A 21668-nucleotide genomic window follows, 5' to 3' on the forward strand; every position below is an offset into this window, starting at 1 on the left:
ACGGCATTGGAATAAGAGGAAGCAATGGGAAGGATGGATACAAAGATAATTTGTTTTAGAGAAGGTTTCAATATATATCAATAAAATGATAGGAACATATGTGAAGAATACTATGGACTTTTTAAAAAAGGGATTGAAATTTGTGTCAAGTAGAAATTTTGACATAGTAGAAGCTATAACAGAAAATACATTTTTTTATAAGGAAATTAAATTTGTACTGTTGCTGGTGTACACATGGGGGACTGTTGGTGCGGATATGAGGACACCTATGAGCAATCTTGCTCATTTCATAACACCTTCTGCTGTTCTACATTGCAGGGGCATGTTTATTCTGGGACCTCTGCTCTCAGACATGCCCCCTGCACTCGTACATGCTCTGTGTAAGCCTAGACGCTCAGGCAGCACGCCTTGTTAATATGCCAGGTGTGCTGCCATCCTGCTCCTAAACGGGCGCTTCCATGCAGGACTAAGCTAGTCCTGTGCAGAAGATTAGTAAATCTGGGGGTGTGAATCTCTCCAAATATGTGTCAAACACAGGTATGAGTCTTGCACTGTGCTGCATTTTACTTTCACCAAGGATGATGGCATATTATGCAGATAAAATGATTGACTTTAATAATTGACTTAGTTTCTGGTGTCACTGTAGGGAGATCAAATATCTGTTGGCATGGGAGGACATGGTCAACAGACTGTGTTACTTTGCCAAGGATAGTATGTACCTGCCCCCACCTCCAGCTTTCAGATATTTTCTAAAACCTTTTCCACCCCCTTAGACACGATTTTAGGCAATGCCAAAATGACAAAGCTACCATCAATTCAAAAAGACTCAAAGCAACTTTAAGGTGTTACTGCTCAATGCTAAGAGCCTAAAGAAAAATATACACACCCTAGAAGCCCTCCTCACTATGGAGAATGCAGATGTCTGTGCCATTACCAAGTCTTGGTTTAAAGTTTTAGAAAGTAGTATGGCAGTGCAAAGATGCAGGGCCTTCTACACATTTATACTAACAATAGCACAGACAGGTACTATAGGTGGAGATGTCTCAGTCTTTGTTAGCAACAAATATGCTACCAGAGTGGTCAAACAGGATGATGCCATGGAGTTCACTGTGTACAAGTCACCTCAGATAAGGTCTCTAACCACATCATAGCTAGCTATTGTTCACCATCTTTGCCTGAAGAGTCTCACATCTCCTACCTAATCTTATTAGAGGCACTCACAATGCAAATAAATGCCCTATTCATGAGTGACTTTAAGTACCTTTCTATATTCTGGGAAACATACAGTTCTGCAATCTTACAGGTGCAATGCTTCCTGGACTTTATTAACACAAACACAACACCTAGGACCAGATAGTGAGCACCCTAACCAGAGGATCAAATATACTGGATCTAGTACTCACCAACATGGGAGAGCATTGCACCCCTCTCTCCCTGTACCATGTGTTTACCAGTGAGGTAGGATCACAAAGCTGTCTTCTTTTAAATAAAAATCAGCTTGGAAAACCAAGCTAAACCTGAAACAGTTTGGAATTATTCCAAGGCAAACTGCATCTTATTAATTGATGTTTTGTCAAAATTCAAGTCTTCACCTAACTTCAAGACCACGGCTACCTATGCAGAATTATTTACAGAAACCCTGTACAAGCATGTAAATGTCTTCAAAGGGGTTGCCATGCCTACCAGAAGTAAGCACAAAACAAACACTAGAAACAAACCACAGGGGTGGAATCCTCACCTCAACAGGGTATAAAAAACAGTAAGTCATGGCCAAAATAAGAAAGAGGAACACCCATAAAAAGAGCTTTCTGATTCAACTAAACAATAAACTAAGAGATGTAATTAAGTCTAACAAGGCCAGCTGTGAGATCAGGATAGCCTGTCAGGCTAAGGACAATCACAAAGCCTTTTTCAGCTATGTCAGGAACTTTAAAGGTAACACACAGCAGTGTGCTGAACTGGTGGTCAATGGCACTATCTTCAGTGATTAGGGAGAGACAGACAATCTACTGGCTGATAATTTCTAACTTTACCCCTCAATCCCTCTGAATACCCCCTGTGAAATCCCTTCTACCATACTCACCTCAACTATTAGCATTGATCATGTTGAGAAATTTGAGAAATTCTTCAACTAAAGCCTCAGAACAAGTTACACATCAAGTGATTACAGAGGTGGAATGACTCTGGGAACTACAGACCCATCAGTATGACAAGTTTAATATGCAAAGTCATGGAACAAAGTATCATGGAAAATAAACAGAAATTATTTATACAACATTGGTTCCGTTCCGTTTTCTGCTGTTGCAGTATTGTTTTAACCTGAGGGTTGTCCTGCATTGTTCTTTGTCGCTTATCATGGAAATGAACAACAAGGATATTAGCAACACACATACAATGAACCCATCCATATCTGTCTTTGTTAAGGGAAGATTGTGTCTACTTAACCAGGCTGGTTTCTTTGAGAAGGTTACCAAGGCAATGGATAAGGGTAAAACAGTGCATACCACATACCTTGACCTGGCCAAGGCATTGGATACAATACCTCATTCAGACATTGTTGACAAACTCTGCAAACTATGCATAAATCCCTACATAACTCAAAAGATTGATGACTGGCTCAGAGATAAGAGCTAAGAAGTTCGGATTAGTGAGTCCACTTCCACCAAGAGATTGGCTATTGAATTTTTATAAAGGGGTTACCCATATAGAATGGTCAACCAGTATATAAAAGAAACTTTAGAAGCTAGAAAAGTTACTAATTTGGTGGCATTTAATATCAGGGAACAAAGTGCAACAATGAATATACATAAAGCAGAAGTAGTAAGATACTTAACAACTTATAATTTAAGAAATGAGCAGGTGAAGAAGGTAATAGAAAAGAATTGGGGCATTTTGATGGCTATGCCTGAAATATGCCAGATATTGGAAAATAGGCCTTTCTTTGCATATAAAAATGCTCAAAATCTGAAACTCGAACTATGCTATAAAGACTTTCCAAAACAGAACAATGGAAGGCAAAATAGTTTTAAAATGGGTACCTATCCCTGTATAAATTGTACTTGTTGTGATGATATTTTTAAAAATGACACTACTTCATTTATTCATCCAATAACTAAAGAAAATTTTGTATTTAAATGTACGGCAACATGTAATACAGAAAATATTGTTTACCTGGCAACCTGTACAGTGTGCTCATGTTTTTATTTTGGTAAAAGCAGCAGGAAACTCAAAGATCGTATTATAGAGCGTAAGTCAAATATATGTAGGAGAATGGAAAATAATGCCTTAAGTAAGCATGTAATGGAAAATGGAAGTGCCCATAGCTTTAAGTTTAGAGTAATAGACATAGTACATAAGCAGATTAGGGGTGGGGACCTAAACAATGTTCTTGAGAATAGAGAATATACCTGGATAATTAGTTTGAGAGCTGATATGAAACCAGGACTAAATAATGCACTGACTATTAAACCAATATTAGTTAAAAAGCAGAAAGAAATAAGATAATGAATGGTTTTATGAATTTTATTATGTATATTTAATATATACTTTTATACATAGAAACAATTTTAAAGTAATTAAATGATCATTGTATATTTTTCTGTTTATAGGCTGGCTATTATGTGACTGTTTAATTGACTATTTAAGGTTTTCGAATTCAGTATAGGTATTCTAACACTGAAGAAGGATTTGTAATCCGAAAGCTTTGTTGTTTTATTAAAGTATCTGGCGTTTGTCTGGAGTTGTATTTATTGGATTCATGCTCCTGGCTACAGTTTCAGCTTTATCACTGTCCTGACCTTATTTTTGTATCATGAAATGATAAACAAAGGTCAGCTTTCACGAGTCTCTCTGATATGGACTAGAAGAAGAGATCTTCTCATACAACAATTAACTACAGACCTTGGATGTTGTATTTCACTTCTGAGAAGTAAATGCCAAACAAGAGGAGACCCACGACTGAGATGTCCAGACTACTAGTGACATTTGTGTGGGTTTGGCATAATGGACATGATCTATACCTCGTAAACACAAGATGTAGGGCTTGATTCTGACCTTGGTTTATTGGCTTGGATTAAATGGACTTTCAGGACAATTAGCCTCACATTTACCTATCAAGGAGATCAGGCTTACCTTAACAATATGAAGTCTGACAATAATACAATTTGTTAGTCACTGCACAATATAAGAGTTAATGCTGAGACTGGAGAGTGTATCTGTGATACCCAAATGGAGAATATTGTTCATGACACTGACAAGGAAAAGGTACAGAGTGTGTGCAGTCTGTCCCTTGTCTGTGTATCCCATTTACCCTGTAAAAGAAATTACTAGTTGGAGTGGATGAGACCTGTTTATTACAAATTCAAATTGCAAATTGACTAGGAAACTGGGACTGTAGTTCACCTATGTCAGTAATTATTTCAGCAAAATTATATTATGTGTCTCTACAGATAATGCCAGAAAGATTAACTAGCTTATAGTTACAGATGTGTGCCATGTTTTTACCTTGGTAAAAAAAAAAAAAAGATCTGAGACAGTTTTCCAAACTTCAGCTACATAACCTGTAGAGAGGCTAAATAAAATACATTTTAAACAAGATAGGCTATGTAGTGCTTCAGACTTCTAGTCAGACATTCTACAATTTCATCAGGATCCATGGAACTAGTACTCTTCATTTTGCATTGTGCTGATATGAATTTATGGTGATGACACAGAGAGAATAATAAAGATGTGTCTTGTTTAAAAAAAAGACAGGAATTGAATAATTTATGTAATATTGCTTAGGTTATATGATATATATCAATATATGTGAAGTATAATGTTTATGTTAATATATTTTGATTACTTTTATATGAATGTAAATTTGCCTATGTCACAAGTGCTAATTCAAAAAAGGTATTTGAAAAAAAATAATAGTAAGGGATTAACACAGTGGGTAATAAGATTTTTAGGAAGGCTTTGTGCCCACTGAATGGTGCACAGCAATGGTTATCCCACTCCACAAAGGGGGAGCCACCACGGACCCCGGGAACTACTGCCCCATTAGCCTGACGAGCCTGGTCTGAAAGACTATGGAACGTATCATCATGGAACTTATAAACAATGACATTGGTAATCTCCAAACTATGGACCCTACCCAGTTTGGGTTTGTAAAAGGCAGATCATGTCTCCTAAACCTGATATCTCTGAAGCGGTCACCAAAGATGTAGATGAGGGTAAGGTGGTTCACACAGCCTATCTAAATCTTGCCAAGGCTTTCAACACCATTTCCCACTCTGGAATTATAGATAAACTCACTAGACTAGGTATAAATCCCTATGTCACAAGATGGATTGCCAAATGGCTCACTGACAGAACCTACACTGTGAAAGTAGCAGACTTTAAATCCAACTTTAGACCAGTGACAAGTGGAGTACCACAGGGTTCATTCCTGGGTCCTCTCCTGTTTGGAATCTACTTCATTGAAGTACAGGATAACACAGAAGGTCTTTAGATAACAAAGTTTGCAGATGACTGCAAACTAGGAGCCATAATCAAAACTCCTAATGATGTGGACATCCTACAAAAGGGCCTCAATGAGACAGATGCCTGGTATCAAAGCCATGGCCTCAAGCTCAATGCCAAAAAGTGCATTGTCATCCCTTTTGGTAAAAACTCTGTACCCATGAACTACCACACAGGTGGTAGTCTACTCAACACCGAAAGTGCGATAAGAGACCTTGGGACACAGGTGGACAGTAGTCTCTTCTTTGACAATCACATCACCACAGTAGTCAGGAAATCCTCCTACATGGCACACCTCATCACAAAAGGTTTCTCATCCAGGAAAAAACAGGTCATTGTTCACCTCTACTCATCACTCATTAGACCCATTATAGAGTACAACGCCCCTTTTGGTCTGTACCTCACAAGACATCTACAACAACTGGAAAGGCCACAGAAATACCTCACAAAGAGGATTACCAGCTTCAAACAGATGCCCTACGCAGACCGTCTCAAAAAACTCCAGCTTTACTCTGTCGTGATCTCTCTCTAACATACAAAGGTATGTCAAACCCAGAGCTGTTGGATATACTCCACCTAAAGAAATCCCAATCCCTCTGAGCTACACACTCTAGGGACCTAAACCTTGTCACCACAATAAACAGAACATGCTAGTGGGATATATTCCTGTCCCAGAGACTTTCCATACTCTGGAACAAATTACCTATGTATATAAACAAAGATCCTCACTAGCACTCTTCAAGAAAAATCTTCTTCTGTGGCTCTGCTCAACAGGGGCAAAGGAAAATAATTTTCTTGGGTGGCGAAAGCCAGGGTACCATTTGGCTAGGCTTATATAGGCCCTAGAGCCAATAGCCTAGTACCTACCTATGAATCTATGAAACTGGAGCTAAATGTGTCACTCAGGATATTAAAGATTGTTTCTAGGTCAAAATGTGATGTGCCACTGGAAATGCCTCAAAGCAGGACAGGGTAATACTTCTAAGATTTCTAATGAAACTGAAGAAGACTGTGTGGAAATCCTCAAGATCATAATTGACTTTGCAGTTCATGACAGTAGGCCTACTGTTATTTCATAGTGCTTTTAGATGACTTCTGTAATATGGAAGAGGGGGATTTTTTTCATAAAGATCCATGATTTTTCCCCTATAGTGTTGCTTTATATATGTGTTCCGCCATGCAAGTTTATTTTTGAATTTTTTTCCAGTGCTGTGGGGGAAGGGGCAGCCTCCTCAAATAATTTGTTTGCAAGGGAGTAAATCTATGAGAAGTTTACAAAAGCAAAATGGCATTAAGCATTTGTTTGTTTGGTTCAATGTGCTAGTTGTATTTAAGTATATCAGTACATAACAATAAGCTGTCTTCCAAATAATATGAAATATGATAAATGTGGTAGGATTTTGTTGGTGGGAAGGTCTCTAAAAATGGAGAGCATTGTGGCTGGGTCAACTGGTTTAAATAGGGATGCCCCAAATTAGAAAATTCTGACTACCATACTAATAGGAAAATACTATGAAATTTAGCAACTGTGGGGTCGTTGTGAATAAGAAAACAATAGTCCTTACATCCATTTCTCCAAACCAGTCCCAATTCTTGTCTATCTTCCTCATTAAGCCAGTTAGTAAAAATTGAAGCAGAGGATTAGATATTTTTTTCTTAAATTCCCCAGTTACATGGCTGAACTTTATGCTTGAGTGTGCTATGCATGAATTAATCACTTATGATGTCCATAACTTTCATCACAAGCTTATTCATAAAATTAGCAACCCAGTTCTGACAATCCTGGACAGCTACAATTGTGCCATATCTGCTCCTTGAAACTGTGGTGATTACATAATAGTCAGTGCTGAAATAATCTAAAACAACACTGCAAGCACTTATTTTGTATGTGATAATCTGATAGGCAAGTCACATAGATGTTACTACTGAGATCACAATGATTATTTCCTCATTACATTAACTGTATCCCTTTGACACCTTTAGGTTACCACCTGTATATATTAATTTAACAGATCACCTAACAGTTACATGCAAGTTACTGTTCTTCACTGCTTTTAACAGAGGATGACCTAGTTTATTCAATATGGTTTCTTCCGGAAATAAGCCACAGGTCTAATAGGACAAAGAAATACAGTAAAAAAAAAAAAATAAGTAAACACATATATAAATTCATATATGCATACATGTGTACTAGTATGCATTACTCTCACGGCAGCAACTATCAAACCCTGTATTTAAAGAATCTCACTATACCTTTGCCCACCATGACCTTCCCCCTTACTCTTTGTTATTTTCACTAGCAGTTATCCCTTTATAACCTTATAAAGCAGCCCACTTCCAAACGAAAATGTTTCTTGTTGCTCAGTACCATTTCTTTATACACCTCCAAACCACATCGCTGTCATGTCACTCTTCGGTCCCATACATCTACCGCTAACTTTAGATTTCTTTGCTGTCTTGTTCCACATTGCTTTCCTTTATACATTTTGATGAGTTCCACATCTGTGCACTCTTAAAACTTTTTGTTCTTCCTCATAGATATAATCAATTCATCCATGCATCTACAACTGGCTTAGTTGCATTCTCAGTGATCTAAAGACTTTCCCTCAGGTTTTCTCCTTTTCTCATGACCCACACAACAATTGTATTTCCTTCTTCATCTGGTTGAGATACCTATAGGATCCTGCAGACATTCCACTTCTTACTTGATGCCGTACCACTATCCAGTGCTGTGTAATCCTCACCCATTTTCAGTCTTCCGCATAAGCTATTTTCTTGTTTTTATTCACATCCCACTCCCTACAGTAAGTTGCCCCTATTTCTTTTCTTCTGTCTGTCCTCCAACACTACAAAGGCATGAACAGAATTTGCTGCTTATTGAGGTCATTCAGTCACAAAGTACAGGGTTTGATTCTCATGTTTGAAAGAGAAATTGACTAGGCTTAAAATGACCTGCAAGAGCAGCCAGCCTAGTGCTTGCCCATAGTACATGTTAGTGAGATAGATATGTGTCTCAGAGGATCCATGTGAAGCAGAGTCCATCCCTAACCCTATCCCTTCTGTTAGGCCATCACTAACCCTATTTAAGTGTAACCTTGACAAATGGATGGAAAATCAAAAATTCACCCCGAGTCAGGCCCCCATGTCTCTGATAGACAGAGGCAGACAATTATGCCCAAGCTAACATAACCCCTCTACACATAACCACTAGAAACCTCCTAACTAACATACCCCATCCTAACAAATGCCCATGATACATAGGGACACAATTGGGTTAGACTGCTTGGCTAGGCTTCTAAAGGTTCTGATGGTCATTAGCCTAGTATATACCTATGATCCTATAAACCTATATATCTGCATAATGGACCTACAGTGCAGGAAGGCTAGGCTAAAATAAAGCAATCTCACTAGTAAACTATCACTTTTTTTGCCCCATTTTGGAAAGGATTTCTTCTGTCACATATTTGTTTAAATGAGCTAGAATGCCGGCAGGTTTTGTTGCGATGAAGAATCCCAGCTAAGAAACCATCACATTATCTTCATCTTCTACCAAATATGTTAAGATTTTCTGAGGTCAAATACATTTATAAAGAACTAACAGTGCAGATAGGCTTCAATACAGGAAGAAAAGGAGACCACCACCTCCCAAAAAAAAAGATAATCACATCTTGTTGTTCTGCCTTAGTTTTCATATGTTTTCTGAAGTGACGTATCTGTTTAAAGGACCTAGAGAGCAGAAAGATTATATGAGGAGAAATTCCCTGTGCTAAACAATCACAGCTGTCTCTTCTTCCCATTCTATAAACGTTGTCTGAGGTCACACATCTGTTTAAAGGACCTACAGTGCAAGCAAGCATTACCACAAATAGGTACAGCTAGTAGAAAATGAGCAAATCTTGTTCTTCTATCCCATTTTGGAAAGGTTTTCTGAGGTCATATATTTATTTAAAGAATCTACAGTACAGGCAGACTTTGCTACATGGGTACATATCAATATCAAATGATCTCATCCTGTTCTTGTGTCCCATTCTTGAAAGGTTTTATGGGGTCACATATCTGCTTAAGATGGGATATGAGAAATTCGGTTTCAGATCAGAATGCAGCAAAACTGACCTAATGTTTGAGATGAGACATATAGTAGAAAAGAAGTTGGTGATGAGGAAAGAGTCCAAACAGGGTATTCAGAGACTTGAAGAAAACACATGACATGGCCACAATAAAGATGATTTAGACAGTCCTGTGATGGTTTAAAGTAAAAAAATAGTGTTAGAATTAGGAAAGCTTATGTAAATGACCTAATGATACAGGTACGAACAGTGTTCAGACTCAGAGATAGATTCCCAATATGAATGGGTGTGTATCAAGGTTCAGCACTCAACCCCACCAAACAAGTTAGAGGTAACAAATCAATAAAATCTCTTTTATGCACACAATGTGACACTAGAAGAAGACATAGAACACAAATGTCAGTGAATGATAGAGGTCTGGAATGCAAAACTGAAGGTACATAAGATGAAACTGAATAAAGATAAGCCAAGACAGTTGTCCTGACAGCAAATGTGTGGGGATCAGAAGAAGTTGAAAGTTGAGATGAAAGTGAAAATAGTAGAATAAGTTACCTGCTTCACGTATCTGGGGGGCTGGTCGAGCAGAAGGGAATTCTGCATGAGGATGTCAAAACAAAAAGTAGGGGTTCAGCAGCCAACCAGCATAAAGTGTAGGGGTGATGTGTGACAGAAAAATGTGGAAAAAGATACATTATATGCATACTTGCCACAGACAAATGCAATAAGAGAACCATTCATATAAGATGGTTATATTCAGCATAGAAATCTTTCAGCAAACATGTGCCTTAATGTGCCTTACTGTCTCCAGGTGGCAATGTAATGGCAAAGGCAAGAACAGATCTCTCATCACACTGGACCCACAGATTTATCTTTCTGAGACAAATAGTTTTATCAGACACTGAAAAAGTGAAGAAAATCCCAAAGAAGCAGATGTACTTGTTCACACTGAAGCCTTGCAATAATCATCTTGTTCCCAAAAGGCTGCCCTGATGCTAAGGAAAGCCATGGGACTGGCAAATATAAACTACCACGGTATGTGATTATTTAGAAAAAACAGTATCAAATGTTATTGCTTTTGGAAATGCATTAAAATAAACAGTAGAGCTGACCTAGTCATTTAATGTAAAATTTTCTAAGGAATCATGTGTATTAACTGGCTTCCTCTTCAGTACATGTACCTCATGCAATCTATTGATTTTTTGTCAGTATTTCTTGGGATGATCAGAGGGGATTTTGGTTAATAACAGTGTACAACACAAAAATAAATAAACAAAAAAATGCTCGGATCTCATCCATGGAATGTAAAAATATGGTAGACAGCTTCATGCACCAATAAATCTTTTTTTTTCCTTTTGCAAAGCATTTTTTTCATCTTGGTGAAATAATTTCTACCACAGCTATTAACTGTTGAATCGTCACATATTAAGCATGAAAATGAAGACTATATGTTGTAATAAATAAACAACAAAAGGTCACTTTAAATCCGACAAGAGGCAGCTTCAAGGATTATGAGGGTTAATACCCTTAAAGATGTAAATGATTGGAGACACTGTTATGTGCCAATCTAATATCTAGTAAAACTTAATAAGGTCTTTGCATTAGGAGTGCCTCACTGTTCTGAGCACATTTGGGAGGACACAAATTTGGCACAGAAGGCTGAAGAAGTGCAAGACGAGGAATCCATAATGTGCAATACATCTTTATAATTGCCTCACACATCTGTGAATTATGCACAAAATTATTTTCCTTAAGGAGAAGAGAAAGCGCAGTAACGTATTTATCATTGACGTCCCCAATTTCCAGGAGACAGTGATTCGCTGTGAAAAAAATCTCACCCAGGAATAATTAAATGCTTTATTTGAAAAAGTCCCCTGCCAGGAAGAGTGCTGAACACCGCACTTGGTAGAAATTCACAGCAGATGAACAAAAAGAAGAATGCCAATGCAGCTAAAATAGAAGGCAGTTCAGACTAATAAAGCTGCAGGCTGTGTGGTACAGAACCAGACAACAGCTATTTAGTGGAAACATGTTTTCATTATCCATCCAGTTTCCTAAGATATCAATGCAATCCTGAATCATTAAAATTAATGAAGGCAGACTTGAGAGATGAGTGCCAAGTGACAGTGGATATTTAAGCATCCCTTCTCTGAGGCTGCATTCTCTGTATGACCAAGGTGAACAAGCACCTGAGTATAATAGCAAGCAGAAGTTAAACTCCTGAGTTTTCTAGCATTCAAACCCAAAATGTACCTTTCACTCTGGTTTGCTTTAATTTACAAGTATGTTCTTTCAAGAGTAGAATTTCTGCAGGGTTTCATTTCTAATTGTTATTAAGCAAAGACATCATACAGAGAGAACCGATTTCTAAGTAGTTTTTTTTTTTTTGCATATTCAACTCCCAAAAACAGAGTATGATGATTTCAGATAATTTCAGTATATCTTCCATGTTAATCACAGCATAATCTCAGACCTTCATTTTGGTCTGCAAGATTTTTGAGTAAAACCAAACACAGTTAAAAAAGTATGCACAGATAGTATACAAAGGACTTAGGGGAAGAACCTGATAATCACAGGGACACACACACACACACACGCACTCACACGTGCACACATGAGCACAAACATACATAGACAAATAGGAAGCATGTTGTATGTTACTACTGCAGTATACAGCACCTAAAAACACAACAATAAACAAAAATACACTAGGAATGTGAACAGTAATATCTTAGATTACACCAGTGTGTTTATCCAAAGACCTTCAGGTTTATTGCAAAACAGTGACACTGGCAGTGACTTCTTATGTATATTTCATTTTAGCATAAATAAAATTTCTTTAGATAATGGCAAAATCACTGGTATATATGATTAACAGACTGTTATAGGGGTGTTCTTCCTCTTCCAGTGTTGTATGACCATGGAGGTGGTACATATACATAAGAGGGATTGGGTGTACAAGAATACCTCCCAACACACAGACATTGAAAATAGGAAGAAAGGCCCTTGAAAAGTAAGAAGATCCAGCTAAAATATGCGGTCATCTGCTTAGTATAAAATATAAATACTAGATAGCAAATAACTCTTTCTGATTAAAGAAGGAATGAGAAATACTGCTCAGAAGCATATCTTTAAAAACATTGGTCCCTAATCCTAAAGCTCCCCTCCCCTTCCATAACCTGAAAGTCCCCCATTACTCCCTAAATTTAAAACTCCACCCCTTTCCTAACCCTGAATTCCTCTCCTGCTCATTAACGATAAAATTTCCTTCTCACTCCCTAAGCCTAAAAGTCCTCTTCTGGTCCCTAATGATAAAACTGTATTCACACTCCCTAACCCTAAAATCCCCCTCTGCTTCCCAAATCTAAATCTCTTTCCTGATTGCTGCACTAATCTACAGTTCTACCACCTCTCACTCTCTCCCATAGCTGCCACACTTCAAACTCAAATAATGTGTGTATATATCTGCGTATGTGTGTGTGTGTGTGTGTGTGTGTGTGTGTGTGTGTGTGTGTGTGTGTGTGTGTGTGTGTGTGTCTATATATATATATATATATATATATATATATATATATATATATATATATATATATATATACATATGGATCTACTTCACATTTCATCACCTAAAACCCATTTGACTGACTTTCATTTTACCGAGACCAAATTACCTAATTTTCAAAATACTGAAAACTCATTTGACTGAATCTCATTTCACTGAATTGTAAGCCACAGACATGATAAGGGTTTCCTTTCACCTGTGACTTGTTTGTGATAACTTACAGCACTGACTGTCAGAATACTGATAATCATGTAGAAAATAATGTTTTAGTGTTTTTAAATGTGGGTATTTCTCTTTACATTTTTGTGGGAGTATCAAAAGTAATATGGCGGATGTTTTGTGTGTTCCCAGCAGTACTGGCAGCGTGTAGAGTACTGTAAGGCAAGTAAAAAGTCTATGCCCTTTTCCCCACTGTAGTGTGATCCTGGAGTTAGTGTATATATAGTTAGGAGGTGGCGTGTGGGGCAAAGCCCCCCGCATTGGGGGGTGTGTGGGTGTAGCCCCCCACTTAGTTTGGTTTTATATTGTCCGGTTTCTGCTAAGAGAGTAAGTAGTTTTTTAACGTCTGGAAAGAGGTAGTTATTAGTGTTGTATGTTTGTTTATGGTTTAACATTTAGTCTTTTGAAATTTAGCATTGCAAGCTTTCGGTGAAATGAGATTCGGTCAAGTGAGTTTTCAGCATTTTGAAATTAGGTGATTTGGTCTCGGTGAAATGAAAGAAAGTCACTCAAATGGGTTTTAGGTGATGTGAAGTAGACCCACGTATGTATGTATATATATATATATATATATATGTTTACCATCAAAATCTTGAAAATCAGATGACCAACCTGCTCCTGTTCGAACATGGTAGGAGCGGCAGTCGGTATGTCGATAGTCAAGTGAACTGTGGTTCAGAAGATCATCGGCATAGCAGAGAAATGCAGCATGTCTTTACATAGCAATAGTCGATACTAAGATCGACAACTGACTTGCTTGTATGCGTCGATCATCTGACATTATTATTATGCATGAGGTGATGAAATGCATCGAGGATATCCACGATTTTGATAATAAACCATATATAAATATATATATATATATATATATATATATATATATATATATATATATATATATATATATATATATTTATAACTCTCTTTCTCTGTGTGTGTGTGTGTGTGTGTGCATATATATATATATATATACATATATATATGTGTGTGTGTGTGTTTTCATAAGTTCGTAGGTAGGTACTAGGCTATCTGCCCGAGGGCATTTATAAGCCTAGCCAGATTGTGTCAGCTTTCACCACCCCATTGATTAGTTAACTGAGCCTCTGTCAAGAAGAGCCAATGAAGTGATCCCAGAGGTGTATTTTCTGTTACCCATCCATTCGTCAAGGTTTCCCTTGAAGAGTGTTAGTGAGGGGCTCTGTCTAATGTAGTTAGGAATTTTGTTCCAAAGCATGGGAAGTCTCTGTGACAGGAATCTATCCCTCCAGCATGTTCTATTTATTGTTGTGGTGAGGTTTAGCTCACTAGAGCGAGTGGCTTGCAGTGACTTGGATTTCTTTAGGTGGAGCACATCCATCAATTCTGAGTTGGACATGGCTTGGTAAGTCAGGCAGAGATTACCTCTGAGTAAGTGATATGCCACTGAGTACAGCCGGAGTTTTTCCAGTCAGGCTGCATAGGACATATGGGTGAGGTACCTTTGTAGTTTTTCCAGCTGTTGGAAGTGTCTTGTGAGGTACATCCCAAATGGGGCATTGTACTCTATGATGGGTCTGATGAGTGATGAGTAGAGGGGCACTATAACTTCTTTATTTCTAGATGCGAAACCTTTAGTAATTAGATGGTCTACATAAAAGGATTTCCTAACTACTTTGGCAATATGATTGTCAAAGGAGAGATTACTATCTACCTGGGTCCCCAAATCTCTTATTACCTCTTCTGTATTAAGGGGGCTGCCACGTATGTGGTAATTCATGGGTGTTTTGTTTTTCCCAAACAGGATGAGTATGCATTTTTTGGCATTTAGCTTGAGACCATGACTTTGAAACCAGGTGTCCATCTCAGTAAGGCCCTTTTGGAGAATGTCCATGGCAGCCGGAGAGTCAATTATGGCTCCCAGTTTGCAGTCATCGATGAACTTCATTAGCCATAGTCCTCCTGTGTTTACCTGTACTTCTGAGAAGTATATGCCAAACAGTAGGGTCCCAGGACCGAGCCTTGAGGGACACCACTTGTGACTGGTTTAGAGTCGGACCTGGAGCCCGCTATTCTTTCCGCGTGAGTTCTGTCTGTAAGCCAGTTGGCAACCCATCTCATGACGTAGGGGTTTATGTTCAGGCTGGTGAGTTTTTCTATAATTCCTGAGTGGGAAATGGTGTCAAACGCCTTGTCGAGGTCAAGGTAGGCTGTGTGAACCACCTTTCCCTCATCTATAACCTTGGTGACTGTCTCAAAGAAGTCAACCAGGTTTAGTAGGCATGATCTGCCCTTAACAAAGCCGAACTGGGTCGGGTCAAGTGTTTGGAGGTTCCCAATGTCTTTGTTAATGAGTTCTATGATGATGCACTCCATAGCTTTGCAGACCAGGCTAGTCAGGCTTATGGGGCGATAGTTACCAGAGTCAGTTGTGGCCCCTCCTTTGTGGAGCGGAATAACTGTTGCTGTGCACCATTCTATGGGCACGTAGCCTGTGGAGAGGCTGAGGCTGAACAGTGTGTTTAGGTGGGGGGTTAGTTTATTCTGTAGTTTGTGCAAGACGCAGCCTGAAAATTCAAAACACTGACAATGAGAAAACTTCATAATATCGAAGACCAAAACACTGAAACGTCAAAACACTGAAAACACATATCATACATATACTGAGTTTAAACAACATAAATCATAGCACTTTCCACCAAGTCCCCCTGCACCCCCCACACCCCCTGCTACTTAAATATTTCAACTCCAAGATTGCACTTAGTGTAGTGAAGTGCAATCTTGGAGTTGATATACATAAGTAGGAGGGGGTGTGTGGGGGGTCTATATTAGAACATCGATGTTTCAGAACATCAAATGTTCTAATATCGAACCCTATTCAGCAAATGCTGAAAATAGCGAAGCTGCAGAAAACCAACTTTTTTCCCAGGGAAAGAATTCAGTTGTCCATTTCTGTCGCTTTGCTATTTTCAGCGCTGTGGTGGAATGTTACGGGTTGGGTTTAGGTAAGTGTGCAATTGTGTGGACATGAGGGTTAGGGCAGGTTAGTTGAATTAGGTTAGGGTCTTGGTCAGGGTTGTGTGGACATGAGGGTTAGGACGGGGTAGATGAGTTAGGGTTAGGGCATGGGTGAGGTGAGTGTGCGATATTGACAGACCTTAGGGTTAGGGTTAGGGTTTGGGTTAAGGTAAGTGGATAGTTAGTGGTGTATGTACAGTTTAGTGTAGGATTAGATGTAAGATTTTAGGTGTATGTGTGTGGATTGCTGTTTGTTTGGTGTGCTTGTGTTGTGTGTATGTGTTTCGGAACAGCAAATGTTTTCCCAAGGAAATAATTTGCTGTTCTGAATGTTCGATGTTGTCAGCGTTGTCGCTGAATTGAGTTCGATATTAGAACGTTCGAAGTTATGACACCTTGATGTTCTAATATAGACCCCATGGGGGTGCAGGGTGCTTGCCCCCTGTTTACACTTGGTGGAAAGTGCTATGATTTATGTTGTTTAAACTCAGTATATGTGTGATATGTGTTTTCAGTGTTTTGAGTTTCAGTGTTTTGAGCTTTCAGTGTTATGAAGTGAATATATATATATATATATATATATATATATATATATATATATATATTCATGTGTGTGTGTGCGTGTGTGTTTATATGTAGATATATATATATATATATATATATATATATATATATATATATATATTTATATTTATTTATTTATTTTTTCCCCCTTGGGAAAAAAAATTGTTGAAGTGGCTGTTCGGCAATTGCAGAGGTCAATATTTACATGTCGATAGCAACATGTTCAGTTACTTCGTCTTTCGATGCCATAATATAGACCCTATATATATATATGTATATATATATATATATATATATATATATATATATATATGTATGAATCCCTGACAGAAAACAAATCATTCACAATAGCTTATGTTGAAACACTGAACCCACATCACTGAAAACCTAGAAGCTTGAAAGCAATGCCAGGATCACAAAAGCTTCTCTTTTCAGAGGTGCAAGCCCTCCTTCCTCACTCCACACCCTCTGCTAATTATGCATACAGGCTCTGAGATTGCACTGCAGTGGGGAAAGGGACAAAACCCTAATCCCTACTGTGCCGTTGATCTTGCAAAATGACAGCCCATAACGTTCGAACTTCCAAGTTTTTGGTGATTTGGGTTTGGTATTTCAGTATTCACTGTTGTGAGGTTTCGATGTTCTATCCAGCATCAATATATATAGATATATAGATATATAGATATAAATATTTTTTTCCCTTCTGTTGTCTTTTCTATCTCTAGGTAGTGGCCATCATTACCTGCAGTTCTGTCACAACCTTGACACGTGCAACAATGGTTCTTTAAGTTTATTATGATTTTCAAAGGACAATAAGTCACAGATTCTGATACAAAATTATGGCTAGTTGTAGCTGAATTAACATACAGAGACTAACAAATCACATGATAATATAGAAAATGCATCTTTGTGTTTATTTACTGCAATAAGTTTACTCGTCTGTCTGTCGTAATAGTGAGTGATTTTATCCCACATGTTCCACTGCTAAATACAAATTGCTTACATTTACCTTTGGCCATGTGCTACTGCACAAGCCTTGGGATATTTCAAACCATCTGCAGCAATATTCTTATCTATAACTGAGCAATTTGATTCATGAGTCATCTGTCATAAATACAAAGATGAAATACTCAAACCTTACATAATTCTACAATTGAAAAACATTCTCATTGGTTTGCTACATCTGCATTTCATTAATAGTCGCAGAGTTGTTTTTATTTTTATATTCATGGTATATAAATATTTTATTGTTCTTTTCTACTCCCTATGTCATTGGTCCAGTAAATACATGTGTGGTATGCACAGGTGACTGTCTAGTCTAACTAGTGACAATAGTATTATTCTTTGGTCAGATACTGATTTCCAAACTATGTACATTATTATATGGTACACTTCAGTATCAGCAGTAACTTTTATGCCAAAACCACTGTATTTACACTTTCATCAAAGCCTTTTCATAAAATAAGTAAATTAATCCATAAAATAAAACTTAATGTCAACTTATCTTGCACAGAATTGAAACCACAGTTGTCTCTTTATCATCTCCCTCCCTATCTCTTTGTCTTCCACTCTAGTTTTCTCTGCCAGTGAATACCACAATCTAATGCCTGTAATGTACATTAGAAATCCAGTAATGTGTTTCCTGATTTTTTTCACCAGTTTCCATAATGTGTATATGTCATAAAATACAAGTAATCTATATACACATCTACATAGGTTCATAGATTAGTACTAGGCTAACTGCCCTTGCGAGCCAGTTTAAGCCTAGCCAATTATCCCTTGTGAGACTCAAACCCTGTACCTTGTGTTTGTAAGACAAACACCTTAACCATTAGGCCAACCTCCCGACAAACACACATAAATACTTATGAGCATGTACATATCAAGTGTGTGCATGTATGCATTTACGTACCATAAATACTAACGTTTAAATTTTGCTAAGGCTGCAGGCAATGCTGCCCAACCTGTCTAATTAACAGTGGCGGCTGGTGACTTCAAATCAAAGCGGGGCTGCAGGAGACAGCTGAATGGGTGGGGTCAATGGGAAGGGGTGTGGCCAAACAGAAAGGGGAGGAGCTATGCTTTAAACCACAAAAATGAACTTTAATTAAATACGCTGCCCTGGGTGCCAAACCATCATTATGAGAGTCCAATCAAGACAAAATGAAGTGTAGAAGAATAAAAATATTTAAATGCATTGGCTGCTTGACAGCTTACTTAATATCTAGATGGAAACAAAATGGTTTTGAGGCATGAAAAAATAAATTACTTTTTAAATACATTACTGGAATGCCAGTCAAAATCAAGTATAAGAAAAACAAGCAGCACTCAGCTCAAACCACTTCTCCTTGCACTGCAGTTCTAATTATAATTTATATTCAGCTTTATTAAAGTACCAAGCAACACACTGAAAGTAGAAATCTCTGTGATGCCCCCACTTGTAAAAAATGTTTCTTATCCAGAAAAGACCTGCTGCCTGACAACTATCTACTTGTTTCATGGGGAAATCATGATCAAAGTAAAAAATGAAAAGCAAACAAGAAACAAGCTCAAGATACATTGCTTAAAGGATTACTGTACAGGTCATGGACCACACATGATTGGCATTCTGTTTAGTTTACGGTTAAAGCCTGCAGAAATGACTGGACGTCTCAAACAAGTGTAATGAGCTTCTTAAAATAATGTAATCCTGTCCTTTATTACAAATACTTTCATATGCATTTCAATACCCAAGGCTTATACATTATCTAGTTAAGTATTATCTGCATGGTAACAGAAAGGCTTTCAATGTTGGCAGTTATTTAACAGTATGCTTATTAAAGCTTACTTGCATCTTATGATCTCAGACACGCTTACCTGATGGTCCTTAAAGCACTGCTACTGAAACACAGAGCAACAGGCACTTTGAGTAATAAGCATAAATCAACAGTACAAAAATATGACAAACCAGACCATTCTGCAAAATCAAGGACAGATAAAAATCCACTGCAGTACTTGTGTCTACCTTGGATGGGAGGATACTCTGCACATTTACACTGCATAACTACTCCTTGTCTTGCTTGGACACATCCAGAGTCACTACCTGGGGGAGTGGGGTACAACAAGTATGTCATATTTTGAAATGTCTCTGGCTGACTGTGATGGCCCTGACACATTTGTCATACCTCTCAACCTCAGAGCAAGAAATCTGGACAAAGCCATACATAGAAGTGGGACAAAGGCCCAAAAATAAGGACAATTTTAAATATTGCTCTTATAAACTTAGAAAGATAACAGAATAGGTCTTGCATTAGTAGGAATTTTCTGAGGGGTATGAAATCTGAAACTCAAATGTCTGTCATTATTTTCTAACTTCATTCTTTAATGATCTGACACTAATTTGCCAAAAAAAAAAAAAACTATTTTATGAAAAATGGACCAAAAATGTGATGCAAACATATAAAATAGCCACACAATACAGCTGGGAACCTGTCAAAGAAGGGACACCTTAATATTAGTACTGCTAACTTGAGCAGCTGACAAAAGAATCTAAATGCATTTCTGAAATAAAAGTAATCTATAACTCTGATTTTTACAGTTATTTCTTAATTGTAAACCCTCCATGTTTTCTTCCAAAATTGCTATTTTGTGGAGGGATTATTAGGAAGAGCAACATTTTGAGCCAAAATCAGGGACAGTTGAGAGGTTTGGCTATGCCTAATTCTATAAAGCAATTTATTTGCATGTACCTCTCAACCTGTTAATGCAATAAAACTAACAAGGCCAAATGTATTGGGGGAACATATAAACAGTACTAAAAATTGCTCTTGTATAAACTGAGACAGTTGATAGAATAACAGGTCTTACTTTAGCATGCATTTTTCTGAAGGTTATGAAGTCTGAAACTCAGTGTGTCATTATTTAGTGACTTCATTTCTAAATGATTTGCCAGAAAACCACAAATTTTATGACGAACAACCAAAAATAAAAAGCAAAAATCTATTTGTTCTTTGAAAATCTGGACAGTTGGGAGGTATAGTTCAGGTGGGGCTGTCTGAGTTTGCCGCCCTTCCCCCTCACAAAATCATGGTTGAATGGAGTCTCCCCCCTGCAGCCATTCCAGTGATCCATTACTTGGCTATTTCACTCCATTTACCATAAACACTAATGTGCATACTACTTTACTTCTATGATGATTTGGATTTCATTTGAAAGTTTTATTTTGCATTTTACAGCACAAAACACTAAGACATCTGCTAAAGAAAGCAATGCAGTCTCACAATGAAAACAGACTTAGCAATAAAAGTTCTCTGCCCTTGAAACTCACATTAATTGAAACCCACATTGAAAAAAAATACATTTTGCCAGTGGCAGATAAAGATTAATTCTGGGCTGTTTTCAAATCATAGGCCCCTTGCATATGAAACATACATGTGCTCTTTGATGCGCCTTCCTGATTGTACTAAATTATATTCCTTGTACAATACAGTACAGTTGTTAGAGGGCGTATTAAATTTATTAAACAATGAAACAAAACGCATGCACCAGTCATGACAAAACTGCCCAATTCAGGACATTTTTCCAGTAAACAATGAAAAAAAATGCATGCACCCATAATGACTCAAACTTCTACAGTCCAGCATTATCAATAAATATGCACAATTCTACAGTCCACCATTATCAGTAAATATGCATATTCTTTGAAGTAGCAAAAGTCATCTAAATAATTACACATTAAAGAAATCTGTAACTAGTGAAGAGGTTGCTGCTAGCAAACACCTTTA

The sequence above is a fragment of the Protopterus annectens genome, chromosome 3.part1 (assembly GCF_019279795.1).
Source record: "Protopterus annectens isolate FY-2018-M chromosome 3.part1, PAN1.0, whole genome shotgun sequence".
Lineage (NCBI taxonomy): Eukaryota > Metazoa > Chordata > Ceratodontiformes > Protopteridae > Protopterus > Protopterus annectens.